General features: G+C 43.4%; 1 non-coding gene across 1 annotated transcript; it reads right to left on the reverse strand.

The window, feature by feature from the left end:
* Positions 1-5,738: 5,738 nt before the first annotated feature.
* On the reverse strand, positions 5,739-5,844 carry LOC121016829 (U6 spliceosomal RNA). The gene has a single exon (XR_005784481.1). It is a non-coding gene; the product is annotated as a U6 spliceosomal RNA (small nuclear RNA).
* Between the last annotated feature and the right edge of the window lie 5,810 nt (positions 5,845-11,654).

Genomic DNA, 11,654 nt, shown 5'->3' on the forward strand with positions numbered 1-11,654 from the left:
GAGATTGGTAGGTAGGTAATATTAAATTGCACTATGGAAGGTAAATGGGAAACCACTTAGGTTGATCAAGCTGGAGACTAATATTATCCTGCCTTTTCTACTCTGGACTTATATCTTTCTTTCTTTCTTTTTTTAATATGAAATTTATTGTCAAATTGGTTTCCATATAACACCCAGTGCTCATCCCAACAGGTGCCCTCCTCAATGTCCATCACCCACCCTCCCTTCCCTCCCACCCTCCCATTAACCCTCAGTTTATTCTCAGTTTTTAAGAGTCTCTTATGGTTTGGCTCTCTCCCTTTCTAACTTTAGTTTTCCCTTCCCCTCCCCCATGGTCTTCTGTTAAGTTTCTCAGGATCCACATAAGAGTGAAAACATATGGTATCTGTCTTTCTCCCTATGACTTACTTCACTTAGCATAACACTCTCCAGTTCCATTCACGTTGCTACAAAAGGCCATATTTCATTCTTTCTCATTGCCAAGTAGTATTCCATGGTGTGTATAAACCACAATTTCTTCATCCATTCATCAGTGATGGACATTTAGGCTCTTTCCATAATTTGGCTATTGTTGAAAATGACTTTTATCTTTCAAAGATCAGTCTCTGCTGAGAGTTCATCTAGGAACATCATGGGCAACTGTCGTCATGCACGCTCTTCATTCCCAATTTTGGCTTCTGCTCTACGATATTGCAAACTTGGGCTGAATGTGTGGGAGTCTCTCTGCCACTCAGCCCCGGGACTGAGCTCCTTGTAACACTCTTACTGCTTGAGGGCATCCCAGTTCCTAAAGAAGTTCATTACCAGTTCTCCATTCCAAAGTGAAGCAGTTAAGAGAAGGAACTTAATTTGGGCCCCCTTTTCACAGCCAATAAATCTTGATACTGTAATATGGAAGCCCTTCAGTGTTCTTCAGTGCCCATGTATGAGGTTAGAGTAAAGGGTCCTGAAAATGAGAGAAAAGAAAAGAATTACAAACTCTTGGCTTTTGTATCAAAGTAATACTAATTACATTCATTTACATGATTTGCTTATGCCGAGTTACCAGGTAGCACAATGATTGTTTGTACTGGAAAATTTGAGTCAGAATAATTTTATCATGCATTTTGATTACTACATTCTTTCCTTGAATGCTCTATTTTCAGAGCTTATTATTTGTAACATGGTCATGACTTCCCATAGCTGGAAAAAATTAAAGGGAATAACTGTGTGAAATGTTTTTGAGTACACCTTATAATTACCTTTTTTCTCCAGCAATATTTTAGGACAAAAATCTCAATATGGCCACATTTATACATGCTCTTTTGTCCTACTGCAGGGCTGGAATCAAAAACAGACTCCATTTTACAAATTCTATAGTATCTATCTGTGCCGTAGGATGGAACAAAGGCATATCCTATTTAGAAAATGCACTCCTGAGGACAGAATCTGTATGTGAAATCAGTGATTGTTGGTCTTCCTGGTACATCTGCAGTGAGGATGCATTCTCAGAGGCAAACATAGGCTATAGTTTACTTTCTTCAATTCTTTTTGCAACTTTTGACCAATCTGCCCTAAGCACAGGGGTGGTTTTTTTTTTTTAAGTTTATTTATTTTGAGAGAGAGAGAGAGAGAACACGAGCAAGGAAGGGGAAAAGAGAGGGAGAGAGATAATCTCAAGCAGGCTCCCCACTGTCAGCTCTGAGCCCAATGTGGGCTCGAACTCATGAACCATGAGATTATGACCTGAGCCGAAATCAAGAGTCAGACACTTAACTGACTGAGCTACCCAGTCGCCCCAGAACAGTGGTGTTTTAATTCTCTTTTTACATCAGAGAATTTCAACCAATCCCTTATTTCCTGTTGATCTGTACCTTTGATTTCCTAACCACGTTCATGAAGGAGACTTGAGCTGCCGTGATTCTTGCCTTTTAATGGTCAGTGGGATTATCTCCTAATTTACTTTCAACAGATGGGGCATGGTCACTTGTATACCCTCTTTTTTTTTTCACTATTAAACAAAATTATCTACAAGAAAGAAAATAATGACAGGATAAGAGATCTCAGCTGAATGAATAAAATGGATAGGGCCCTCTCAGATTGAGAAAAGTAGACTATACCATGTTAGAACCACTGACTAATCATCACAAACTATGAAGTGTCTAAAATGTTACTCTCCTGGGGGCACCTGGGTAGTTCAGTCGGTTAGGCATCTGACTTTGGCTCAGGTCATGATCTCATGGTCCATGAGTTTGAGCCCTGCGTCCGGCTCTGTGATCACAACTCAGAGCCTGGACCCTGCTTCAGACTCTGTTTCTCCTTCTCTCTCTCTGCCCCTCTCCCACTCATGCTCTGTCTCTCTGTCTCTCTAAAATGAATAAATGTTAAAAAAATAAAAAAACCAAAATGTTACTCTTCTGAGTTAGACTGCCAGTTTCATAGAAGATACGAGACTCTTGGGTTAGAGACAAAAGAATAGCTTATTATTCACAGCAATAGCAGTAGCTAAAGTGCCAACAATAATGAGCATTTTCCCTGAGCCCTACTTCTCATAGTGTGAAAGCACTAGGACAAGGTGAAACCTACAGAGGCAGTGGGTTGCATTACATAGAAGAATCCTGAGCTTAAGGAATGCAGATATTTTACAATGGCTAGTAAGCAAGGCTGCCCTTTGCTCCGGAGGGGGAAACTAGTTCTATAATCGAAGGCTTTTTATTATACAAACATTCTTGGAAAGATGGTGACTATGGAGGCTGAAGGGTCAAATGGTGATGTGAATAGGGCATGTTGTCAGTCAGCCTGGGTTTAATTCCTGACCCTATCACTCATGCCTTGAGTGATTTATTTAATCTTTTCAGTCTCAAGAGTTTTCATATCCACCTCACGCTATACCCACCTCGGGCCATTCCTAACTCATGCCATAGCTGCCTCATTGTGTCTCTCTGAAGATTAATGGACGAGGTAGCACCATGTTTGGCACATAATAAGCACTCAAAAAACATTAACTGTTATTGTTATTTTTTCTCCCCAAATACTATCATAACTTACATATTGTTTTGTAATCTGGTTTTTACATTTTTTTTTTCAACATTTATTTATTTTTGGGACAGAGAGAGACAGAGCATGAACGGGGGAGGGGCAGAGAGAGAGGGAGACACAGAATTGGAAACAGGCTCCAGGCTCTGAGCCATCAGCCCAGAGCCCGACGCGGGGCTTGAACTCACGGGGCTCGAACTCACGGAACGCGAGATCGTGACCTGGCTGAAGTCGGACGCTTAACCGACTGCGCCACCCAGGCGCCCCTGTAATCTGGTTTTTAAATTTAGAAGTATATCATGAACATTGCTTCTGATCCTGGGGTTCTTTCTTCAGAGGAATGGATCTTGCTCAGTAGTGGATGTAAATCAGGTTGACCCCCCCAGGAAACAGCTAGCTGGTCTCTAATGAAGTGCCCAGGCGATTCTGGGGTACATTTTTCTTGGGACTGATTCGGGAAGTGGCCAGTGAGGAGAAGGCACAAGGTCTCAGGAGAAATAAACAGAAGTGTGATACTTTTGAGGCCTGCAGTTCGAACCCTTCAAATTCAGCCTGGGCAGGTGACACCTGTTCTTTCATCTCCTTTGCAGACGTGAAGAAAACCTTTGGTTTGAAGAGATAAAAGAGAGTAGTTTCATTCAGGTCACGAAGGAGGGCAACACAGTGTATTTACAGGTAATCTGGTGTCCGACACTTTTACGTCAGAGATGACACACTTTCTTGCTCCAGCTCCCGGTTAGAACCTGGGAATTGTCTCCATTGAGCAGCGCTTTGGGCCTCTGGCTCCCTGTGTACAGGGCCCAGAAGGCAGCTTTGCTACAAGAAAGGAAAATGAACACTCGCATTCTGCAATAGGCTAGAACCCCAGAACCCCACAACACTTCACAGCTGTATAATACCCCTAAAAATACCCTATAGGCATGCTCCCACAGTTTTCCCTGGACCTCCCGTGTTCAAATCCCAGCTCTGCCATTTTCCAGCTGTGTGATCTGGAATAAGTAGTTAACTTCTCCGTGCCTTACTTTCCACATCTGTAAAATAGAGATGATAATAAAACTTACCTCATAGGGTTGTCACAAATATTAAATCCATATGTCAAGCAGTTAGATTAGTGCCTGGCATGTGGCAAAACATGATGATGATTGTTTTTAATCACCATCAACATTACACATGAGCCCCAGTGTTCTCAGCTGGATCAGGGCAGTTACTACTGCTTTTCCACCAGATTCTCTAGCTCCGGTACAGACTAGCTTAGGGTCCTTCGTGGCTTTAGTACCTTTGAAGGTGGTTTATTTGTTTGTGGAGAGGTAACACCCCTCTGCTTTGGGGCTCACTTCCCCCTTTTTTGTTGTGGGAGAAGCAGTGGAGTTCATTCTGTTTTCTAAAGAACCCACTTCTCACCCCAGCCCAGTCCCCTCTTGATGGTTGGATGAAGTGGCCCCTCTTTGAGATCATTCCACTGACCAGAAGCCTCAGTTATACTTGCAGTCAATAAAGGGTAAAGGAGTAGGAATTCTCTCTGAAAGCTTTTCTGTGCCTTGCAGGCCTGCAAAGCCTGTGACTCTCCAGTGGGAGGTTGGAGCTCCCAGAACTTGCTGCTGCCAGGAGAGCTCTGTGGGTATAAAGGCAGCACGGACTCTCAGGTATCCACCCTCTTGAATGATTTTTAAACAAGCTGCTTCTGGAATATGTCTGTACTAATAATGCCTTTCATTTATGCAGTGATAATAACCCGAGCGTGCAGCTCCGTGACAGGGCCGGGCCTGACAAGGCCTCCTCCCTGCCACCGTTGTGTGTAGGTAGATAATGTGTTTTCAGCCTTTCTCTGGAACAGGATGCAAACACCAACAATTGAGGGATAGGCTAGGGTGGGTGTGGAAAGCTGCTTCGCAAAATAGCACCATGCTGTGGCATTTATTCTTAAAGAAAAACTATTATGGTAGGATTGAAAGTTCTGTGCTGCACTGTGAAACTCTCAGGGTAGCTTTTGGTTCGTCGCCTTGCAAAACAATGGCGGCCACCAGCAGCTCTGGGGCTGCTAGCTGAGCACACCCCAGGGCTCAAGACTAGTGTCCTATACTGCTTGGCACACACACAAGAAACAAGAAGACAGGAATGGCTAAATGTCCAGGGCACTTAGTGGCTCTCATCTGGCCCTCAACTAGCCTCTCCATGGGTAATAGCCAGAGCTCCTAACTACCACCCAGTTCTGCCCTTTCATGGGATTAGATTTCTGTTTTTGTATCCCAGCTCCACCTCCTATATAACTTTGGGTAAGGGGCTTGACCTCTCTCAGCCAGGCTGATCCTCTGTACATGGAGATTACAGCACCATGCTCCTGGTAGTAAGGGTTAAACGAGACATTTTGTGTAGAGGCTGAGTAAAGGCCTGGCCCATGATCACTGCTCAATGCATGTCAGTGAAGGTAACATCATTATTATTCCTTCAGGGGTTTGAGCCTTTGCCTTGTCCTGCCTCCCAGGCTACCGGTTTCTTTTTTTTAAGTTGACATTTTCTCATTTCAGAGATCTGTAGAAACGACATGTTTGCACATCAATTTCAGGTGTAACTCAGCTTCATTCACCTGTCATAGACTGCTTTACAGAAATATTTTTCTAGGGAAATGTCACAATTTCATTATTCAGTGCCTCATGTTGTGCTTTGACTCATACCGTTTCCTCCGAGTTAATCTGCCAAGGGTGGTGGTTTGCTGGGGAACTGCACAAAGTACGGAACGCTTTGTGAATGTGCATGTCATCCTTATACAGGGGCCATGCTAATCTTCACTGTTTCGTCCCAATTTACTATATGTGCTGCTGAAGCGAGCACCAGGCTACTGGCCATCTCCCCTCTGGGAGGCAGTGCAAAGAAGAAGGGAACAAACAGCCTGGAATCGCTCTGCCAGGCTCACATGGTGCCCCTGCTACCTTCTTGCTGTTTAAATTTGGGCACATTCTGTAATCTCCCTGTGCTTCAGATCCCTCTCTGCAAGTGGAGGAACAATAGGATCTGCCTCTTAGGGGTGCTGTGAGGATTAATGCATTCATCCCCAAGAAGCCCTTCACTTGGTGCTGGCTGAGTGCCTGCCTCTCACATCCAGGCAGGACATGACACAGTGCCTGTCATCAGCTCAGCACTCAACAAATCACTCTTTGCTGGGTTGAATACAATGTAATAGACTAGCTACCTTTGGTTCCTCCCTGTTTGCCCCTTCTCCAGGTTCCCCTGAAAGTCTTTAAACATATGGCCCATGAAGAACAACAGAGATAAGATGGGTGAATCCTTGTTTTCCAGGATCTGAGCAATTTCTTGGGATGCAGGATTTTCAGTCTTAAAGTGGGATGGGCCTGTGCAAACCAGAGTGGTTGGTCACCCTACTACTACTTGCATCTTCCATTTTTGGGGCCGAGACTGAGGTGTTTGCTCCTAGACGCTACTGGCATGGAAAGGTGGCAATGTCGTTCATACTCCCCACCCCCAATTGTTGTTAATGCCTCGTCTCTCCCAAGAGCTACTGAAATATGCAGTCTGTGACTCTACACTGCACCTCCCGTCACAAATGCTGGCGTGTGCTCCCCAGGAGTGGAACGCGTTGGCCGGGGGTGGTGGAAAGACGTACCTCGAACAGAGCGACATTCATCTTAGTCCTGCTTCCAGGCAATCACACTGATTTCTTGAGAGGTTGGTGCTGATGGAAACTTGGGGTCCTATTTTGCACCAGATGAGGAGTTGGTACACCTCGTTCTAATCTCCTCTTTCCTCTCTGAGCTGTGTAACCTCGGATAAGAAGCCTAACTTCTGTGGGGAATCCAATGTCCTCATCTGCAAAACAGGAAGAAAATGAGATAATCCATCTAAATCATTGTGCCCCATGGAGCAGGGGCAGTGGCCATCAGGCCAGGGCCTGTGTGGTGGACAGGTGATGTGGCTGAGGGGATCAGGAGAGCACGATGCTGCCCGGCTTCCCTGCTGGTGCAGACACTGCTCTGCTCCTCCCTGGTGAATAATGGGTCATTTCCACTTTGATGGAAGGTCTGGTGACTTCATCTGCTGTTACATGAGGCCATGCCCTGAAAATGTCTCACCTTGGGCATGTTACTTAAGCTCTCATAGCCTCAGTTTCCTCATCTATAAAATGAGGATAATTATAATACTCTCTTGTTGAGTTGATGTGAAAATGGTTCATTAAAGGTCAAGTCTGGATTCAGGAGATGGATTTGTATGGAAGCATATAAAATCATTCTTGTTATTTTATACCCATACCTCATTATCTAGTTCAATCATCAAACTCCCATTTATTGAGCACTTACTGTGTGCTAGGTACTGAGCTAGGCCTTGGGGACACAGTGATGAATGGGGCACAGTTCTTGGCCTCAAAGAACTCAAAGGAGGCCAAAGGGATTAGTTAGCAGGTTATTTATTATCCTTCTCCTTTTGTATTTTTAAAACAATTTGTTAAGGGCTCACTGTGGCAAAGATGGCTAGATCTCTAAGCAGTATAATCTTTCCCTTTCTTTCTACTAACAGAATCCATATATTGCTGTGTGTGGCAAGGTGCCCACTAAAACAGCCAGCCTTCTTTTTAGAGATATGTACGTGGTAGAGGGTTGGCAATGAAATATAACCGAAGTCAATGAATGGAGCTTACAGAGAAAGCTCTTTAAAGTGGGATGACTCAGCCAGAAGGCCTCACTTGTCTTTTCCCTGCATCTTCCTTCTCTTTACCTGGAGCACTGAAGTGATGGCTGGAACTCCAGTATTCACCTTATGAGTATGAGGACAGAGATCATACCCTAGAAGCTGGAAGGAGCCTAGGTCCTTCAGGACACTTTGGAGTCACCATATCTGCTTCAGACTATTTAACTCCACACTTTAATAAAAATTTTTTTTAATGTTTATTTATTTTTGGAGAGAGACAGAGTGTCATGGGGGAGGGGCAGAGAGAGAGAGGGAGACACAGAATCTGAAGCAGGCTCCAGGATCTGAACTATCAGCTCAGAGCCCAATGTGGGGCTTGAACCCATGAACTGTGAGATCATGACCTGAGCCAAAGTCAGATGCTTAATCAACTGAGCCACTCAGGTGCCCCTTAATTCCACACTTCTTATTGTATAAGGGGGAAAATACCTCTGCTTGATTTAAAACAATATTTTAAGTCACAGTTACTAGTAGCTGAACACAATTTCTAGTTGATCTACCTAATAGATGTAGAGCAGAGCACAGAAAATGATCTAATTTTTCCCCCGAATGTCAAGAAGTGAAGGTCACAAAAATCTAACAAATGAGAACTTAATGTTGAAACCCAAGACACCCATTAATCTTTCCCAAGGTAGACCAAGAGAAGCTGACTAAACCTGCCTGTTCTTTGTATGGCCTCTATAGGAAAGCTGAGTTTGAAATACCCTTAAATTCTAGTCTCTTTAAGGTTTGACACTGGGGAATTAAATTAACAGTATTAAATTTTTTATTTCAGCTTTGTTGGCACTGGATGATGAGCCTGAATAATCTTTTTTCTTTTAAAAAAAAATATTTATTTATTTTTGAGAGAGAGAGAGAGAGAGAGAGGCAGACAGACAGACAGAGAGACAGAATGCAAGCAGGGGAGGGGCAGAGAGAGAAGGAGACACAGAATCCAAAGCAGGCTCAAGGCTCTGAGCAGTCAGCACAGAGCCCAACACAGGGCTCGAATTCATGAACCACGAGATCATGACCTGAGCCAAAGTCGGATGCTTAACCAACTGAGCCACTCACGTGCCCTTGAATAATTTTTCTTAGTAGAAGGCTCACAAAGGCTCAAAACATTTATCAGAAACCCAGATTGCTTGGGGCACCTGGGTGGCTCAGTTGGTTAAGCATCTGGCTCTTGATTTCAGCTCAGGCCATGATCTCAGGGTTCATTAGATTGAGCCCTGTATTGGGTTCTGTGCTGACACTGTGGAGCCTGCTTGGGATTCTCTCTCCCTCTCTGCCCCTGCTGTGCGCATGTGTGTGCTCTAAGTAAATAAATAAACTTAAAAAAGAAACCCAGATTGTTTTATCCATCTGCATATTCCTGTTATAGTTGTATTTTTAACAATGTTAAAGGAATTTAGAATTTTAAAATTCACATAGCACACATTTTTACTCATTCCAAGCAATAATAATAATAGTTTTCACTTACTGAGCACTTACGCTTTGCCAGTCATTAATAAATACTTAACAAATATAGTCTCAATTACTTCAACGTCCGTATTGAGAGACATGATATTACTACTGCCATTTTGCAGATGGGGAAACTGAGGCAAAGGTGAGGAGGAAGCATAATGCAGGCTGAGGGCAAAGTGCAAGCTACCACACCCCGCACACCTCCCCCTGACCCCAGGCGAGATATGTGTGATATTCCTTGGACATTCCCAGCTACCCAGAAACAGGAAAGGACTAAACAAAACAAAACAAAACAAAAACCCCAAAACAAGTGGTTAAACTGATAAGAGTCTCCACCAGTTTACAAGAAAAATGCAATCTCATCAATAGCCTAAAGTCCAGGAACTCCCTACTGTCTTAATGTTAATGCTTTGCTAGAGGAAAAACAACCTTAGCTTGACAATAGCTAGGCCTCCAGTAATCTGTGAGTCTTTAGCATGTGAAAATCTCTTTCAAAACTTCTCTTTTGACTTTACCTCCCTCAGCCCCACAGTATATAAAAATTCACTCTTCACAACCCCAGTGCAGCTCTTCCTGCCCATGGGTCCTGTCCCCGTGCTTTAATAAAATCACCTTTTTGCACCGGAGACCTCTTTAAGAATTCTTTCTTGGCCATCAGCTCCAAAACCCTCATCATCCCAAAACCTCATCAAAGAGACTTTAAGCAGCCTGTTCCAGGTCACACAGCTAAGAAGTGATGATGGGATATGAAGTCAGGTAGACTTATAAGTAACTTATCCTGTCCTGGAATAGGTGAGTGGCTTTGAACAAAAAGCTGTTTCTTTACATATGAAAAAGGAGATATATTTTCTATAAACTACTTAAACCTGCCCAAGCACATGCTGAATTCACCCAAGATCTTGGACAGTCTGTGGAAAGCCTCTGGTCTTAAGGGATGGTAAAGAGGATGCTCCCTTACTTGAAGGCAACCAACATGTATAATATTTGTGCATTTGCATCCCCATTTAGAACATCTGAATTCCATGACCATTCACTTAAGCAGGGAGAAAGGAAGACAGAAGAGACATTCAGTATTCAATGCCTGGTAAGTAACCAGGTGCTTATCAGAATGATAGCCTGCTTGATAACATATGGTTTGTTGGCATCCTTCTCTTACCTGTCTCCCTTATCAACACTTCCTGGGATAACCTCCCAAATAAATGACTCAAATCCTTATCTCAGGATCTGCTTCTGAGGAACTCAAATTAACACTCATGTTATCTACAACATCCATCCATCCATCCATCCATCCATCCATCCATCCATCCATCCACTTAACCTTACCAACCTACCAAATGCCAGGAAACATAAGGGATACTCAGGATAAGATATAAATAAACCACTGCCCTTGAACTACAGTTGTTCAGTTGAATGACTTTATATTTTCCTTATACCCAGGCAGAGATATTTGATACACTGGCTTCCAAAGAAGCATTGGGAAGACTGGAGAATCAATCCCCTGTTCAGACTCTTGAAGAGGACTTTCCTAGCAGAGCCACCCCTGCAGGAGCAAACAGAGCCTGGCATACAGGAGGTATTCAAAAAATACTAAATGAGTATACAAATGGGCAGAATGAACAGATGGATTAATTATAAAGTAGATTACATTTTCTCTGGGATACATCTCCCTTGTTTTAGTTCACAATTAAAACACTATCTCAGAAAAATCAAGAAACTCATTCAGGTGAGGTGAGTGTGGATCCCTTTTGGCAAAGATTTTACATTTAAAAGAAGAGGAAACAGGGTGACAGATGAACCCAAAGAAAAACCTCTGTGCAGGTGTGGAGAGATTTGGGGGTGGAAGTCTTTTTTGGCATGCCTCAAATCAAAGAATACAATAAGGTTAATCCCAGATGCAAGAATGAGCAAGGCCATGTTTCGAGTTCCTGCCCTATTAGTTATTATGTGTAGTCCATGAGCTATTGCTTATGATTACTTATATTTGGGAGTTCTAAGAAGGACAGTTCTTAACCCTGTGCACCCTGCCATATGGAGGGACCTGATGAGGCCTGAGCCCCAAAGAGTTGCCAACAAGATGAAGGGTGCAGATAATTGGTGTGATAGAAGAGCTCATGGTGGGCTTTTGTTTCATGGTGGGCTCCTGGAATACTTTATGGAGTCTTTGGAAAGGGCTGGAGCTGGTACTCGGATCATGGGTAGGACTTGGCTGGGCAAAGAGAATAGTGTTAATCATTTATCAACTACTTCCTGTGTACAGGCTCTGGGGTAAGGGTTCCTGAGCAGAATATCCTTCCTTTAATCCTCCCTAAACCCAAACATGCATCTGTATCATTATTCCCATTTAAGATGAATGTTAGAAGAATTAAATAATGTGCTCATATGAAAACAATAACTGCTTCCAGAGCCTGCCTCTTTAGCAGCCATTCTGAACCACTCTATTGCTGTGCTATTTCTTAGGGGGCTGGTAGAAAAGTTAGAAATGGGGGGGGGGGGGG

The sequence above is a fragment of the Herpailurus yagouaroundi genome, unplaced genomic scaffold, assembly GCF_014898765.1.
Source record: "Herpailurus yagouaroundi ecotype Mexico unplaced genomic scaffold, PumYag 29, whole genome shotgun sequence".
NCBI lineage: Eukaryota > Metazoa > Chordata > Mammalia > Carnivora > Felidae > Herpailurus > Herpailurus yagouaroundi.